Here is a 19,090-nt window from a genome sequence, read left to right as displayed (position 1 = left end):
AGTAGTGAACTCAGTGCTTTGAGCAGTGACAAAGTGGTGGTGGAGAGAGCTATTTCTAATGCAACTAGACCTCAGAAGATAAAAGATGGCCATTTCCTTCACGCTTTAGGCACAGCAACTGTGTTATAAAGAATTCAATCAACTTAGAACTAATCTGTGCTTCAAAACATCCCATTATTACAGCCTAGAGAGTGAAAAGCTCAAGCCAAAAAAATGGTGCCAGCTAATGGGGAAAGAGAGGCTAGCACTGGATTCTAAGTATCATCCACGAGGACCTACACGTACTGCAAAGTGACAGTAAGGAAATACTGAGAACTCAGAGAATTCACACCTCGATTCCTCATTCAAACAAACAAAACCTGAACAACATCATCTCACAAAGATGCCACTCCAGGCACGAAACCCTGGCTACCGGTGAACGCTCCACGTCCTGTGCACGAGCTTTCGAGCCCTCTGCTCTAGTGGCACGTCCCCCCCCCCCCCCCGCCACAGTGATCAGCACCCACAGAAGACAGTGGCAGGGTCCCGAGGACTCACGACTGGCTTTGCCCTGGACTGTAGCACTCAGGCAAGGGGGACTTTTCAAGGCGAGGCAAACAACAACAATAAAGAAAGTTCAACCTCTCCCAACATAACAGGAGCCCTGTCCCGAGAGCGCTTCCCGCTGGAACTGCAGTCTTCCTCTTCTATGCCCTTCTCTTGGGCAGAAATAGTGGTTCTCCAGATGGCTAACAGTCACGTGACACCAAGCAGCGAAGAAGTCTACATTATAAGAGTAAGATACCGTTTGCTGGTTACCAAATTAAACTCTAGCAAACTAGTTTAAGAAATGACAAAGATCACTGTTAAAGAAAGTGAAGAAATCTTCCCAAATACCAAGCTTATGAAAACATAAAGTGATTCAATCTTCCAGGAAAACCTCCCAAATATTCATACTCTCAGACCCAGTGGTCCTAGTTTGCAGGAACCTACCCTTAAGGACATAATCAGAAGTGCGGACGACTGTTGTGTAGGCAACAGTTTGGACAACAAAACCACCTGCTGCAGAATGACTGTAAGAGCAAACACGAGATTCTATGTAAACACTCGACATCAGGAGCGCGGTTAAAGACACCGCGGTACAGCCATCTAAGAAAACACGACACCGTCACTCAAACTGTTTCCCAAGTGTTTTTAAGTAATGTGAGAAAATGCTTTTGAAACAACGTCAATTTAAGGAAAGAGGAGGGTATGTGCTTTCACACGGCATGATTTCTACTAATATAACATAATATAAATACATGTGAGAATGAATGCAATGATATAGTCCAAAACATGGAAGTTATTCCCTGAGTTATGAGACTAAGATTACATGGTGAAATGGTCAATAAATAACAGTCTCCAATCCTGGCTCTGGCTTCCCAGTTGGCCCTGAAGAAAGTTACTTTACCCCTTTGTATCTGTTTTTCTAATCTGTAAAACCATAATTATAGTAACCCTTGTAGAGTCACTGGGAGAATTTAACAACGTTTAAAGCCGAAATATCTATCAATGGGAGGAAGTGAGTTACAGTTGGAGAAATATTTCGCACAGACCTCTAGACTCCCAGTTCTTACTCCACAGCCCCTTCACTGAAGAAAACAAAGTACAACCTCTGCAGCCCACATCCACTTGGGGCCCCCGAGGGGGCCTCGACCACAGTCACAGGACAGCTGGGAACCACAGACATTGAACATTCGTAAGAAAAAAGAAAAAGATGACAAAATTCAAGATTCTTCCCTATGCTATAGTATATATTACTAGTACATTCAATGCACCAACACTTCCTTTACAAATAATTTGGAAGCATATTCTTAAAAGTAATAAAGTGCTATTAAATAGAGGCTGAAATGAAAGGCCATGGAAAAAGAAAATGAGAAGCTAGCTCGACCTCACTCCACTTGAACTGTTTCTTCACTTCAAAGATAAAACTGTTCTAAAAGTGGGAAGGAGCCGAAGTTCTTTTCGGTGATTCACTCTGCTCAGAGAGGTCTCCCAGCCCTTCTTTCACCCGTGTTATCTAACAGCCTGTCATAACAGAGTCTAATTCAGGACGCAGCCAGGATGGTCAGGGTATAAGCAAGGAGTTTCACAGCATGAAGGCAGCAGGTAAGCGAGCAGCACCCAGGGCACAAGCTGCCATGCGCTCGCTCTGCTCACTGGCAGCCCTCCCTCCCCCGCAGCACAAGAACGCACGTGCGTGGCGGTGCCCTCCCTCAGGGGGCTAAGCCTGACGCTGGAGTTGATGTCACCCAGGCTACTAGGAAAGGACACGCTAAAGCTACGAACTCCTCACGAGAAAGGATTAGGCTTTCCAGAGCAGCTGTCCCAGGGACACGATCAAGCGTTCTTTCCCACCCCATGCTCTCTCAGAGGAGCGTGACTTAAATGAAAGCAGGCCCCAGAGCCCAAGAATCACGGTGGGAGGAGGGAGAGAGGAAGATATGAAGAGGGAAGGTAAGGAGGTAGAATACAGGGGTATAATATCCCGGGAAATGCCCAGAAGCTTTGTGTTAAAAAAAAAAAAAAAACAACAGGGGCACCTGGGTGGCACAGTGGTTAAGCGTCTGCCTTCGGCTCAGGGCGTGATCCCGGCGTTATGGGATCGAGCCCCACATCAGGCTCCTCCGCTATGAGCCTGCTTCTTCCTCTCCCACTCCCCCTGCTTGTGTTCCCTCTCTTGCTGGCTGTCTCTATCTCTGTCGAATAAATAAATAAAATCTTAAAAAAAAAAAAAAAAGACAACAAAAAACCAAAAAGCGTCTTGCCTTTTGAATAAATCCCGTGGCAAACGGCATCTCTTGGCAGGTGGCCCAATAAGTGGAAAGCAGCAGAGGCCAGGAACACAACACAGGCTACTAACATCAACAACTGCCCAGAATGTGGGGGAAATGACAATCTACCAAGCCACAGATGCCCTAGGTTATCTATAATCACCTTACTCAGAACATTTTAGTTATCACTTATTATTCTCTGTATGCTGCTTAACTTCAAGTATGCACTACACTCTCGAGAGCTGGCTCATGAGTTCAAAAGCTACACTTCGAGGCAGAGCGATAATAGGAACCCTTTCATCTCGATAACGGACGAAGTGTTCACTTTCACAAAGAGCTGGTTTCTAATGCTCATGGGGTAGGGATGGAGGAGGGAAGGAGGGAGTGTACCAGAATACTGTTAGCTGCAACCAGCAATTGCCAGGGCCCAAAACCCGGGTTAGTTCTCCAAAGAGATGAACGCTACCTGTTTCTGTCATATTAACACAATATCCCTGCGAAACAGCTCCCTGAGAATGTTTGGTCTCATTCTGAGGCTTAGCAGAATTCAGGAAGAATCAGGAATTCAAAAAGCAGAGAATAAAACCATGATATATAAAACTTTAAAAGCTAGGCAGAAAGTCAAAGATCCGGCCCAACTCTCCATTTTTTACTCAAGGAAACTGAGACCCAGGGAGGTTAAACCAATTGCCTTAAGTGCACAGCAAATTGCAGACAGTACCAGGATTCCTGGCTCCCAACCAAGGACACCTTTATCCCAGCACCGAAGTGCAGTCTAGAAACACTGCCTGTAGTTCAAGAGCTCCTTGATAAAACAAGGCAACTTGGAGGTAAATTTAATTAGATTATTCTTTCCTAACTGAAAATAATCAACTGGTACTATAAACACAGATTCCCTTCTATGACTTTTGTGGAAAAAAAAAACAAAAAAACCCCACAAAAACCCAAAATTGTGACAGACTTGGGGATGAGTGAAAACAGACAACTGGGTGTCCTGTCCAGCATATCCTTCCAGCTGGTCTGTGTCTTACTGCTTCTCAGCTATTTTTCAATTCTGTAAGCTTTAGAAACTGAAAGAAATGCAAATGGTGCTCGCCTGTAGAAATGAAAGTGAGCTTTGTCCGACAGAGGTACAACTGACCCTCTCTCCCGTCCCGCGAAGCTGGTTTTGCCAATCTCAGCATTCCTGACCGCCTGCATACGCCTGTACTCCTGGATTCTCCGCTGAACCACCTGTAACATCTCACTGGTTGTCTCACTAATTAATGAGTTTATCAAAATCTGTGACATATGGTCATTTTATACTTGTATGATGGCAATGCTTTTGCTGTTAAGAAATTATCATCCTGGGGTGCCTGGGTGGCTCAGTCGGTTAAGCATCCAACTTGTGATTTTGGCTCAGATCATGATCTCAAGCCCTGTGTTGGGGGGGGGGGATGTGGTCCACACTCAGCAGGGAGTCTGCTTGAGACTCCCTCTCCCTCTGCCGCCACCCCTGCTCATGTTCTCTCTCTAGAGTATTAAAAAAAAGAAGTTACTATCCTTTAACACTGTACAAGAACACTTGTTTCTAAACAGTGACAGATCTTCCCAGCAGTCACCTCTTAACCACTATGAGTAGCTAATATGTTTATTTATTTAAAGATTTTATTTATTTGTCAGAGACAGAGACAGAGAGAGAGAGAGCACAAGCAGGGGAAGCGGCAGGCAGAGGGAGAAGCAAGCTCCCTGCTCAGCAAGGAGGCCGATGTGGGACTCGATCCTAGGACCCTGGGATCATGACCTGAGCCGAAGGCAGATACTTAACTGACTGAACCACCCAGGCGTCCCTCTAATAGGTTTAGATTAAGAAGATGTTAGGGCCTCAGACAAATACACAGATGCACCAAATTGCTTTAGGTACAAAAACTTTATGAAACACTCCATTTTCAGTATTCCTCCCTTTGAGTAGCTCCTCAGAAATATCCAGTAGAAGTACAACGGACCCTCCTTACTTCCAAGAGGCCTTGCAGTCAGAGAGCCTGGGTTTGTGGTCCAGCTCTTCCCACGTGTAAGCTCTGTGACTCTGGGAAATTTCCTTATTTTTTTAAAAAGTGTTTTTATTATGGTAAGACAGATATCACATACTATGGATCATTTTAACCATCTGCAAGTACAAAATTCAGTGGAACTAAATACGTGTGCCATGTTGCTATAACCGTGACCACCACCGATACCCTAAACCTTTTCATTATCTCAACATAAACTCTGTAGCCATTAAATAGTAACTCCCCATCCTCTTCTCCCCTCTGTTCTACTTTTCTGTCTCTATGAACGTGCCTATTCTAGGTAGCTCACATTATATGGAACCATACAGTATTTGTCCTTCTGTGTCTGGCTTATTTCACTTGGCACGATGTTTTCTAGGTCCAGGCATGCTGTAGTATCTATCAGATTTTCACTCCTTTCTATGGCTACGTAGCGGTCTGTGTCTACCACAGCTTGTTCATCCACTCGTCATGGCCACCTGAGCTGTTTCCATCTTTTGGCTCTTGTGAAGAATGCGGCCATGAACACTGGTATCTGTCTGGGTCCCTGTTTTCCACTCTTGGATGTGCACCTAGAAGTGGAATTGCTGGGTTATATGGTGGTTCTACGTGTAACTTTCTGAAGTGCTGATGAACTGGTTTCCACAGGAGCTGCACCATTTTATGCTCCCACTAGTTTCTGCACATCTGCACCGCTTTTTATTTTCCATTTTTTAAATTACAGGTATGAAGTAATATCTCACTGTGGTATATGTTAGGCATCTTTCCGTGTGCTTTTGGCCAGCTGTCTGTCTTCTTTGAAATGTCTGTTCAAGTCCTTTGTTCATTTTTGAATTGGGTTGCTTCTGTTGGTTGAGTTGTAGAGTTCTTTATACATTTCTGGATATCAATCCCTAATCAGACACATGATTTGCAAATATTTTCTTCCATTCTGTCGGTTGTTTTTCTTTCTTGACAGTGTCTTTTGATGCACAAAAGTTTTTTAATTTTGATGAAATCCAATTTATTTTTTCTTTTGTTACCTGTGCTTTTGATGTCATATCCATAAAATCATTGCCAAATCTAATTGTTATGAGGATTTTCCCCAATGTTTTATTCTTAAGCTCTTAAGTTTAGGTCACTGATCAAAGTTAATTTCTGTATTTATTTTAATTTTGTATTTATGTATTTATTTTGTAAGGGCCCAACTTCATTCTTTTGCATGTGGATATCCTGTTTTCCCACCACCATTCGTTAAAGACTTTCCTTTCCTTATTTGAATGGCATCCCTGATAAAAATCAATTGACCATATATGTGAGCCTTTATTTCTGTGCTCTCTATTCTATTCCACTGGTCTATATGTCTGTTCTTACGTCAGTACCATGCTGTCTTAATTAATGCAGCTTTACAAAAGAGTCAAAGTTAGGAGGTGTGAATCCTCCATTTTGATCTTTTCCTAGACTGTTTTGGGTATTTGGGGCCCACTGCAATACCACATGAATTTGAAGGTCGACTTTTGCATTTCTCTGAAAGAGACTATGGAAGTTTCTCAGAAGAGACTGTATTACAACTGTAGATCTTAACAATTTCTGATCCATGAACACAGATATCCTTCCCTTTACTTAGGTCTTCTAAAATTTCCTTCCAGCAATGTTTGGTGGTTTTCAACATACAAGTCCTTCACCTCCTTAACGAGATTTATTCTTAAGTATTTAATTTTTTTAGATGCTACTGTAAATGGAATTGCTTTTTCATATTAGTTTTTCTCATCATGGTCAGTATAATCTTTAATACCTATCCACCCACCCTCCTTCCCTCTGGTAACCATCAGTTTGTTCTCTACAGTTAAGAGTCTGTTTCTTGGTATGTCTCTCATTTTTTCCCCTTTTCGTTTCTTAAATTCCACAAAGGAGTGAAATCATATGGCATTTGTCTTCCTCTGACTGACTCATTTTGCTTAGCATTATACTCTCTGGCTCTATCCATGTTGTTGCAAATGGCAAGATCTCACTCTCTTTTGTAGCTGAGTAATATTCCATTATATACATATATATCTTTATATGTATCTTCTTTATCCAACCATCAGTGGATGGACACTTGGGCTGCTTCCATAGCTTGGCTACTGTAAATCACGCTGCTATAAACACTGGGGTGCAGGTAGCCCTTTGAATTCATGTTTTTGTATTTTTTGGGTAAATCCAGTAGTGCAATTACTGGAAAGCAGGGTAGTCCCAGTTTTAATTTTTTGAGGAATCTTCGTACTGTTTTCCACAGCGGCTGCACCAGTTTGCATTCCCACCAACAGTGCACGAGTAGTTCCCTTTTCTCCATATCCTTGCCAATGCTTGTTGTTTCTTACGTTTTTGATTTTAGCCATTCTGACAGGTGTGAGGTGACAGCTCACTGTAGTTTTGATTTGCATTTGCTACTGTAAATGGAACTGCTTAATTTCCTTTCCGATTGTTCATTTCCCTTATCGTCTTAAGTGTCTACTTCCTCACCTGAAATGCGAGAAATAGTATCTACGCTTCAATAGTTGTTACAGGGATAATGAACACAGGATATATGGGAATAATGAAAGCACAGTGTAGACACTAAGTTTAGACTTTCACCAGTCTGCCTAGGCTAGAATCTTGACAATGACATTTACTGGCTGTGAACCCTGTAAACCCTGCCTAGAGCAAGTCTGTTGGCACAATGTTTCCAATTGCATTTGTTCACTTTGTCTCTCCGTGCCACGTTTTGGTCATTCTCACAGTATTTCAAACTTTTTCATCATTACTGCATAGTGAAAAATATAATCAGTGGCCTTTGCTGTTACTCCTGTAATTGGTTTGGAGCACCATGAATCAGGCCCATGTAAGACGGTGAATTTAATCCATAAATGTGGTGTGTGTTCTGACGGCTCTACCGACTGGCCATTTGCCTCTCCTTGGGCCTCCCTGTTCCCTGAGACTCAGCAATATTGAAATTAGGGGAGTCAGTAACTCTGCAATGGCCTCTAGGAGTTCAAGTGAAAGGAAGAGTCACATATCTCTCACTTTTAAGTCAAAAGGCAAAAATAATTAAGCTTAGTGAAGGAGGCCTGTCTCAAGCCAAGGCAGGCTGAAAGCTGGGCCTCTTGGCCGAAGAGTTAGCCAAGTTGTAAATGCCAAGAACAGTTCCTGAAGGAAATTTAAAGTGCTACTCCAGTGAACACATGAATGATAAGAAAGTTAAACAGCCTTATAACTGATATGCAGAAAGGTTTAGTGGTCTGGAGAGAAGATCAAACCAGCCACACATTCCCTCAAGCCAAAGCCAAAGGCCAATCCAGAACAAGGCCCCAACTCTCTTCAATTCTGTGAAGGCTGGGAGAAGTGGGGGAAGCTGCAGAAGAAAAATCCGAAGCCAGCAGAGCTTGGTTCAAGAGGTTTAAGAAAAGAAGCTGTCTCCATAACGTAAGAGTGCAAAGTGAAGCAGCATGTGCTGATGGAGAAGCTGCAAGTTCCCCAGATGATCTAGTTAAGATAATTAAAATGAAGGCGGCTACACCGAACAGCAGACTTTCAAACAGACAAAACAGGCTTCTGTTTGAAGAAGATGCCACGTAGGACTTTCACAGCTAGAGAGAAAAAATCCATGCCTTCATGAATTCAAAAGACAGCTGATGACTCTCTTGTTAGGGGCTAATGCAGTTGGTGACTTGAAGTTGAAGCCAATGCTCAGTTAGCATTCCAAAAATCCTAGGGCCCTTAGGAATTATGCTAAATCCACTCTGCCCGTGCTCTACGAATGGAACCACGAAGCCTGGATGACAGCACATCTGTTTACTGAGTATTTTAAGCCCTCTGTTAAGACCCACTGCTTAGAAAAAAAGATTCCTCTCAAACTTTTACTGCTCACTGACAATATACCTGGCCATCCAAGAGCTCTGATGGAAATGTACGAGAGTAATGTTGTTTTCATCGCTGCCGACACAACATCCATTCTGCAGCCCATGGATCAAGAAATAATTTTGACTTTTGAGTCTTATTTAAGAAATACACTTTTGTAAGACTACAGCTGCCATAGATAGTGACTCCTCTGATGAGTCTGAGTGAAGTAAACTGAAAATCTTCTGGAAAGGATTCACCACTAGAGATGCCATGAAGAACGTTTGTGATTCATGGGAAGAGGTCAAATATCAACATAAACAGGAGTCAGAAGAAGCTGACCCTCATGGGTGACTCTGAGAGGCTGTGGTAGAAACAGCAAGAGAAGTAGAATTGGAAGTGGGGCCTGGAGATGGGACTAAATTGTGGCAATCTCCTGACAAAACTTCAGTGGATAAGGACTTGCTTCTTACGGATGAGCAAAGAAAGTGGTTCCTTCAGATGGAATCTTCTGGTGAAGATGTTGTGAACATTCTTGAAATGACAACCGAGAATTCAGAATATTACATGAACTTAGTTGATAAAGGAGCAGCAGGGTTTGAGAGGACAGGCTCCAATTCTGAAAGAAGTTCTCCTGTGGGTGAATGCTACCAAATAGCATCGCATGCTGCAGAGAAATCACTTATGAAAGGAAAACCAATGTGGCAAACTTCAATACTGCTTTATTTTAAGAACGTGCCTTCAACTTTCAGCTGAACTTTCAGCAACCTGATCAGTCAGCAGCCATCAGCATCAAGGCAAGATCTTCCACCAGCAAGATGATTACGGTTTGCTGAAAGCTCAGACAACAGTTAACACTTTTAGTAATAAAATATTTTTAAATTAAGGAATCTACATTATTTTTCAGACATAATGCCACTGCACACTTAATAGACTACAGGACGGTGTAAATATAACTTTTAAAGGTATTGGGAAACCACAAAATTCATTTGATTCACTACTGCAGTGGTCTGTACCCAAACCCTCAGTATCTCCAAGGTATACGTGTATCCATTTTCTTCACTATTTGTTAATGAATCTTTAGAATACTTTCACACTTATGCATCTTTACTGGTCTGCATCACAAATTCAGCAAATTCCTAACTTCTAAGAATTGCATTCAAGATCCATCACAATATATGCCAAATTACCTTTCTAATCATAGCTCCCACTCTTCTGGAACGCCTTTTAGGCTGAAGGAGTAAACAGCACCCAGACCATAACTCAACCAACATTTATGGAGCAAACTCTTGCATAAGAAACTGGGCCCTAGGTTCCTTATCTGCAGAATGAAAATCAAACTAGATGAACTCTAATCTTGCCATACCAACTCATCACAGTGCCTTACATAACACAGCTATTCAGTTATGCCTGCTGAAATAAACCTTCATAACGTCTCTGGACAAATGACAAATCACCAAAACAATTATTATTTTGATTTGTCAAAAGTTTACCTGTCTTAATATGCTGATTTTGTAAAGTAAACATTTTTAATTAGTGAAAATTAATTATGTAATAACATTACCGAATGATTAAAAATCTTTCTTTTTAATCGGTGAATCCAATCACACTAGGCTCCTGAATGAAACATGCAGGTTTGCTGGAACTGTTATTTTTGTGCGTGCATGTACGAGGTGTGTTACTAGGTGTATTAACAGCTAGTCGGCAGAGGGGTCACCCATGAACCAATAAAGGGGGATGGTGTTTCCATCTCATCTCTTTAGTGTGGGCACGTACACATGGATCCAGACTGCATTTAGGCATAAAGAGAAAGATCTGTAGGGCTGCAGTGATAAAAACAACTTTTTTTTTTTTTTAAACTGAGTCTACTTTAAAAAGGGAGATGAGATGCTGAGATTATAAGCGGCTTTGTCATTTCTCACAAGACAGTACAAGCATTTGCCTCAGGGCTAAACTGACCATGGACACAATGCTTCTGAGAGCTTTCTCTTGGGAAGGCAGAAAGGGGAAAACAAAGTATCTTAAAAACAAATCAGAAAAACCTGAATATTTCCAACTGTATAATTTGTGCTGTCAGTTTCAGGTTAATCTTTTCCAGAAAACCATGCTCCCAACCAAAGGAAGTGTGCTAAGTGCGACTGAGATTCAAGTTACTGACCAGGGCCTGCCAAGGCATTTGGGCCTGCATATTTTCAATCTGCCTTTTTTTTTTTTTTTTTTTTAAAGGAACTAGGCTTTAATGGAGAAATCCATGGTTCGAATGCCCAGAAAACCGCTCAGGCTAGCAATAAAATCTTTTAAGTGCCTTTTGCCAATATTTAATTCATTATTTTGGGGATGAACCTTAACATAACCAAATACCTTTTCTTTCAAATTCACCTACTAAACATTTCTACATGGTTAACTATTAAGATGGAAATTATGATTGTAAAATATTTTTCAATTTTAATACTAGTTATCTATTCATGAAAATAAATAACAGAATATCTGGAAAATATTTTTTCCATCTAATTCTGAGATGTAAGCAAATGACTATTTTTGTCTCGATTTACTAAAAGCAATTTTAAAAAGCTACGATATGTATAATAAGTAAAATGAAGCTTTCAATGATCAATTCGGTGCCTCACAGCACTTTAAATACCAGCACACCTGAAACATTACGGGTCTAAAAATTATTTGTTCACGTATGGACTTCACCCAATGGACTATATATATTTGTTAGAGGAGTCTTCTTTCATCTGCTCCCAGGACCTAATCTAGAACCTGGCATACAGTAGCTGACTCACTGACTTGACTGAGTTAAAATTATACCAGGGTCTGGGACATCTTTGTACAAGACAAAGGAGCATGGGCCATTGTCTCTAAGCAGGGTTTGCGCATTAACACATCCACTTCCTGTATTAAAGATTCAGAAAACGGTCTTGGGAAAGTCTTTGGATTGTCAGTTAAAATGCAGAGACTATTTGTAATATTAAAAATAAGTACTGTTTTAATACCCTGCAACTTAAAAGGCTGGTTTGATCTTATATGACAATAACACTCAGAGGCCATGACATCTTCCTATATGATTCATTAAATAAAACAATGGCTTTTTAATTCTTTGACAATATTTAATTTTCCTGTCCCAAAATAGGGTTTAAATAACAAATGTTTGGCTCCTATCATACGTAAGTAGGGTTTTTCCTTCATTGCCACTTCCTTCCAGTCTACGTAGCAAACAAATCTTTCTTAAACCAGGCTAATATTGATGAGGGAACAATGAGTAAAGTAGTGTAAATGTCAGAAAGATTATTTGTGTATCTTCAAGACGTTGGCAGTATATAGCAACATGATTTTTTCATTTCAGCACTAAAGCACCACTTGATTTTAGAAGTTTGTACACAACATGCTGCTTAACAGGCCTCCAAACACAAAGTATTTGCCACAGAAAGTCTTAATATCTAGTTTTTTTTTTTTTTTTTTGGGGTAATCTTGGTCTGTAACATCCAGTTAGCTGTAACAGAACCCTACAAACCCCATAGCTTTAGAAACCAGCAAGCCAGGTGCCTTGGGACTAAAACACTCTCCTTAGTCCATATTTCTCAACAGTTAACCTTAGTTCCTTTGACTATTAGAAAATTGTATTTGCCCTGAGTTACTAATAAAATCAAAGGAAAGATAAGCATGAACAGGTGAAACAAGACTTTACTGAAAATGCAAAACTGAATTAAAGCTTCTAAGGCCTGTCTGTGCGACCTGGACGCTTGATAAGAACTCAGCTCAAGTAGGATGCATGGATATTCAACAGCACGAACTTGAGTGTTGGGTCAGAAAAACCCTTCCGACAAATTTCCTTCGGTTGTGATGACTACTGAATCGCTACAGCCTTTTAGGTTGGTAAATTCTATAAGAATAAGCAGAAATTTTCAAAGTTGTGCTGCTTAAAGATTAGGAAAATGTAGGGCAATTTAAATCCAGCTTCCATGAATACTAAAACTGGGACTTGTCACACGGTGTTCAAAGACCTCTTAACCATCGGACATAGGCATCTCTTCAGAAACTAAAAATCGGACTTCTCGGTATTATAACAATCTAAAATAAACAGCCAAAGCATCTGGTGTGTGGTTTTCGGGTTCAGAGGCACACACCCAAATTACTCTCTCTTTTTTGTTCTAACGCTGGTCAGCAAGGAAGATACGGGATTCAGGTTCAGGCATTTGAGGACGTTTACATGTAACCGGAACCAAGTAATAGGAAACTACTCCATTATCGGCCTCACTAAAAACAGCCAACGAAGTTTTTATGTCCCCAAAGAAAACAAACAAGAACACTGGCAAAATCCACATTAAAAGCTGACAAATAAAGGTTGTTTCAATGGTTGCTGAAGAACTATTCATTTGCTTGTGGGTCTTATTAAGCTTTTCTCCCCTGAAGGCCTAGCCAACAGAATAATGTAGCTACTCTTAACTGGTTCTGCAGCACAGAAATTTCCACTCTCTATTAACAACCAAACCACAGGTTTTCTTTAGAACTCTAAACAAACTATTTCAGCTCTCGGAAATGGGGGTTGTATTAGTAGAAATGAGATGTATAAAAGCCTTCTTTAAGCGAAAAAAAGAATCTGTGAGAGCCATCTTCAAGATGACCCCCAATAATCCCCACCTCCTAGAATTCACATGCCTGCGCAGTGCCATCTCTCATCATACCAGGGTCGGTCTGTGCGACCAACAGAATGTGGGAGAGGGATGATTAGAAGAGATTGTAGCTTCTGTCTTAGACTCTGTTTTTCCCTTTTCATGTACCACACTCGCGGGGCAGGGGACGGGGTGGTGGTGGAAGCCAGTGGCCATGTAGTGAGCCTGTGTGGTGAGAGACTCAAGCCGGGCCAATAGTCAACAAGGAACAGAAGTCGGCTAACCACCACGTAAGCGACCTTGGAAGATCTTCCCTGAGTTGAGCCTTCAGTTGGCGGATAGCTTGACTACAGGGATGTCTTGAGCCAGAACTCCCCAGCTAAGGTTAAGCTGCTCCTGAATTCCTGACCCATGGACATTGTGAGATGATAAATGTTTGTTAAATGCTTCAATCTACTAAATGTTGGGGTAATTCGTTATATAGCCTTAAATAACTAATGTAAAATCCAAAAGAGAGAGGTAGTTCTGCAACAAGCAGAAGACTGCTCCAAGAAGTCAAAGATAAAAAATTTAGCAAAAAGTTACATTAAGCTCTGAGGTCACTTCCTAATAATATTATATACAGTATTCTCCATTACTACAAGAAATGCGTTCATGACAGTAGACGCTGAATGGGTATGAATGAGATTTACAGAAGACTGACTAAAAAAAAAAACAAAACAAAACTGAAAGGATCAAAACCCTTGTTTCTCCTGCAGGAACAGCTTCCTGTTTTGGTTACAAAGGAGGCACACTTAAAATAACTATCATAAAGGACACTCAGGGCCTGAGAAATCAATGGCAGGAAGCCACAACAAAGAACCCTGAAGGTGGCCTGACAGAAGAGGATTCCTCCTGGAAGTGGATCCAAGAAAGGCTTAGAGAAGAGCTAGACTCGGAAATGAGTGGGATGTAAAGTGACAAAAAACACAAGGAAGGAGCAGGCATCCAAACCCCTGAGCACACGGTTTTCCCACGGCATCTGACCCCTGGCAGTACCAAGCTGACTTAGAGGCTGTGGCAGGATACCTCCCCCCCCCCGCCCCCCCATCAGTAGTGTGGTTCCCTGGAAGAATTGAAGTTAATGAATGCGGAGAACTGGTGCTATAAAATTCAAATATTTTATCTTGACGCATTTTTAACTGTAAAGTTGTCTGGAAGGGACATACCAAAAAAATTAAGGCTACTATATCTACCTTCTTCCACTTAATATTAGGTTGATTTTACTGCTATACACAAGGCAAACGTATCGGAGAAACAACATGTGGTCAAAATGCAACGCAAACTGAGATCCAGACCAAACTACAGAAAGTGCCACAGAGTTAGATCTGTGGTCTAGCCAGCATTTTATGGTCAGCAGCGTCCCCAGGGTATCTCTCATGAGAGGATAGGCATGTTTTCATTGACATCAAATCCTATTGCCTATGACTCAAACCACCCAACCACTCAGCTTTTTTTCTGACTTACAGCTTCTATTTTCCTAGGGATGGGGAAACAGATAGCCAAGCTTATAAATATGTAACTGTTAACAGAATCAAACAGGCAAGGCATGGTGTTTATTGTGGGGGGACTGAATTGTGAAGGGATATGAACTGAACAGGAGGCTAACTAGCCAGCTACTGAGAATCCTGTACAGATGATATTTTATCATAGCCAATTAGGTGAGCAGTGCTGGTCCAAGGGCACAAAACAAAGGCTATATAGGCTGGTAATTTCTTCACACATTTTGTTTTCTGCCTACTTTGGTTATCATCACTATTTCTATTCAACATATTCTTGGAGGTCCCATCTAGTGCATTAGGGAAGACACGAAATAAAAGGTGTAACGACTGCAAAGGAAGAACAGAAACTGACATTATTTGCATTTGTGATGACTGACGGTGTATGCAGAAAATCCAGAAGAATCTACAGTTAGAATTAACAAGTCAATTTGGCAAGTCTGCTGGATATGGGTCAATACAGTATTCCTGTACAGCAGCAACAACAAAATCAGAAAATAAAGAATTAAAAATACCATTTACAATAATATACATAAAGATCAAATAACTAGGAATATACCTAAAGAAAAAGTATGCAAAAGCTCATCACTGGAAACTATTAAAATACTTAAAACATCTATTAAGACTTAAATAAACGAAGCTGGTCATAAATTAGGAGATACGATAATATCAAATTGTCACTTCTCCCCAGACTGATGTACAGATTCAATGCAGAGTTAAAGTATCAGGAGATTTTATTTATTTATTTAATTGGTGGATACTGACAAGCTGCTTCTAAAATTTATATGGATCTTTGAAGGACCTACAATAGCCAAGGCAATCTTGAAGAACAAGCTGGAGGAGTTAACACTAAACTAGCTATCCAGACTGTCTAGAACTGTGTACGATGCCACCACGGGAAATTCCATCCCAAGCCCAGAGTACCTACTCACTTCTCACATGTTAACTAATTTAATTCACTTTTCCTATAAGTATCTGCAATCTTCATAACATAAAACACAGTATTGCTTTAAGTGATTTTTAAAAGCTAATTTATAATGGCATCTCACATACTTCACAAAAAACCATTAAATCTGTGTTCTTTTTTTTTTCCTAGCTAACTTTTCAATCCTTTCTATGAAATAAGAAACTAACAGCTTGAGTTAAGTTTAATGTAGCTTCTCTAATAACACTGTCTTTTTCAAAAACAGAGACTGCTCCATATCCTGAAAAACTGTAAGAACTGATTACAATACAAATCCTTTCCTGAGGATAATTTCTGAGGGGAAAATCCTACTAATGTTAAACGGACATTTATGATACAGCAGTACTTGAACAAATGGACATTTGCCTGACTCTTTACAGAGAAACATCCAAAGACACAAAAGTGAATAAATCTGAGAAACAAACTGAAGGCTTCGGGGGGGGGAGGGGAATGGGATAGACTGGTGATGGGTAGTAAGGAGGGCACGTATTGCATGGTGCACTGGGTGTTATATGCAACTAATGAATCATCGAACCTTGCATCAGAAACCAGGGATGTACTGTATGGTGACTAACATAATGTAATAAAAAAGTGAATAAATCGGACATCTGTGTACGCAGCTAAAGGCAGGCAAAAAGGAGAATAAAACTTTAGCCACATATATTTGTTTTGATCTCCCAACCCAACTAATATCCCAGCAAGGAAAAGGGCAATTAAGAATACACTAGTACACATGCAGAAAACATAGGCAGCACTGCTTTTATGAAGTAATTCCCATACTTCATGGGTAAGTGACCGAAAACCATAAATATTCCTCCTCTAACGTGGATCAACTATAAATCTCACCAGGCTTTTAAAACTCCGTTATTATTTGTTCTGTTTAACTGCCAGTTCAGACCCCACAAATACAAAGACAACTGTTCACAGACTAGTGTTTCTGGGCCTACTCCAGAAAGTGTGTTCGATACACTGGAGGTTTCTGCCTGTTTTGAAGCTTGTGGCCTGAAATTACTTTTCTTCCTGGCAGTAACTCTAAGTCCAGCAATATTTTTAACATTAAAAATAACTCCCTCACTACATTCCTTGAAATTTCTAAAACAACTGTTCTATTTTATACTCCAATTTTCAATAATTCATTTCTTAATGAGAAACTTTCAGTTATTAAGCCGTTTGAACTTTGTGGCATAAAAACCTGTTATCGACCCTTTTGTAGGAATTTTCCTTTTGGAATTGTTAAGTTGATAAACACTAATTTCAAGATACCTTGTAATTATCTTACTAACATCTGGAGGAGAGCCATTTACAGTAAACTCAAGGGCATCTTACAACATCAGAAGTAGCTTAGGGTCCATAGGCCTCTAATGAGAACCACAACCAAAATCACCATCAAGACAAGTATTTATCCTAATTATTTATTTACCTGGGTGACCCAGGTAATATCTTAACTACTCAAATCTGCTTAGGTGTGTTATCATTTGGGATCCTGAGTCTGAGCCCCATGTTGGGTGTAGAGATTACTTAAATAAAAACTTTAAATAAATACATAAATAAATACATAAATTAATTAATTAAATGTTGCCATGAAAAACTCTATGTTCCCACATAGCTCATAAGTTGTTTGAACACGTTCTTGAATATTTCAGGGTTATCTTTAAATAGCTAATATGATCACAGACATTATTGGAAATATGCTAATGGATGTATGTATAAACATTAAGCACTGCATAACTACGGGAAGATTCCTTTGGCCTCAAATCCCTCTGAATGTATCTATATAAATCCCCAAACATACCATCTCAATCCTAAACACAATTTTCAAAATAAGCTAACTAGATAAATTCATTCCACTGTCTGTCTAGACCTTAAAAGACCCAGGCTCAGGTACTTCAGTCCACAGCACAAAGGGAATGTTCTAAGAATAAAAAGGGGGAAATTCAGGAGGATCTAGGCCTTATCTTTAGAAAGAGAAGAAGAGGAAAAAATACCTCAGTTTTCCACTGTCACTGTCAGCTATCCCAGTGATTCCATTCTTGATAGGCTATCATTCACCTAAGGCACTTTTTGAAAATGCAGATTTTTGAAAATGATGGTCTGAACATGTGTTTATCCTTAAACTTCCTCTCCAAATCCTACTAAAATGACAATTAAGAAATTCAAAAAGTATAAAGCCTTAAGAACAAAAAGAGTAAGAAAGGAAAGGCAACGCTAGGAAGAGATGCTGACAATATTTTGGAAAACAGAAAGTGGGTGGACAGGAAGTAACATTTAGGCTACAGAAAGGAGAAACCTTAATGTTATCCATAAAATGCTACAAAGGTTTGGAAATTTGAGCCTGAAAATATTAGTGAGGAATGGTACTAAACAGAAAAATGTTGAAGTCTGTGGAACAAACAATTACAGCTTGAGATCCCTACCCCGACTCCATACAGCAAGGACACCACCCCTCTCCAGTTCAACAGAAGATGGGAAGTTTACTCCCTGGAGAAAATGAACCAGGGAGGTTCTTGGCACAGTGGGAGCGGGGGTGAAGCATCACACTGGAAATAGGAGGGTTATATGCAAGTCCGATCTCCTGATAAAGTGTAAAATGCACTGTGCTTAGCAACAGAAGGAGAAACACGGAAGATGTTTACATCTGTTCCACTAAGTGTATCACAAATTACGGTTCTTCAACCGCATTCATCAAACTGTTCTAGAAAGAGCTATGGAACTGGTAGAACATCTAATAAACGTCTTTACTATAGGAAATTTCGATTCCCTACTACTCAAGTCATGTTGGTTAAAGCAAGTTCTGGCAAGTTGTGCAGCAGCATGGCATGACGAACGGAGACCCTGTATGGGTCTGGGTCAAGAAGTTAAAACATTCTAACTGGGTACTAACGGAAATGTTCACGTTTGATTAATTTTAGGAACAGAAACCTTCCCTTTCTTTCCCTATCACCACCTCCACAATTACTTTTTTAAGAAAAAATAATTTAAATTACATTTTAATCGTATACCTATCAAAGAAAATGTGTGAGAAAAACAAATTATGACATATAAAGCTCTTCCAGAGTACAAATATCTACCCTTGCAGTATTTGGACAGCTTGGATTTTTTAACTGGTGTAATAACTTTTTATGCTATAAATACTGAAAGACTTTACAACAGCCTGGATCAGAAAGAAAAAAGAGAATACCAGAACCCATACGTAAAGCACGCCATCGTAAATCTGGAGGAATTCATGATATCCTTAAATCATTAATATTGAGTGTTATTTCAGCTGAAACTCTCTACTATTTGTAAAAGAGAATCCTCTTGATAAAATACATCAAAGTTGAGT

The 19,090-nt window shown here is 40.1% G+C and overlaps 1 protein-coding gene across 2 annotated transcripts in view; it reads right to left on the bottom strand.

Annotated features, from left to right (window-relative positions):
• LONP2 (lon peptidase 2, peroxisomal) overlaps window positions 1-19,090 on the bottom strand; it is a 99,774-nt gene that overhangs the window by 16,783 nt on the left and 63,901 nt on the right. The gene's annotated exons all lie outside the window — the stretch shown is intronic.

Source organism: Ursus arctos, unplaced genomic scaffold (genome assembly GCF_023065955.2).
Source record: "Ursus arctos isolate Adak ecotype North America unplaced genomic scaffold, UrsArc2.0 scaffold_19, whole genome shotgun sequence".
In the NCBI taxonomy this organism is placed as follows: domain Eukaryota; kingdom Metazoa; phylum Chordata; class Mammalia; order Carnivora; family Ursidae; genus Ursus; species Ursus arctos.
This window is presented reverse-complemented; position numbering and strand designations above follow the sequence as displayed.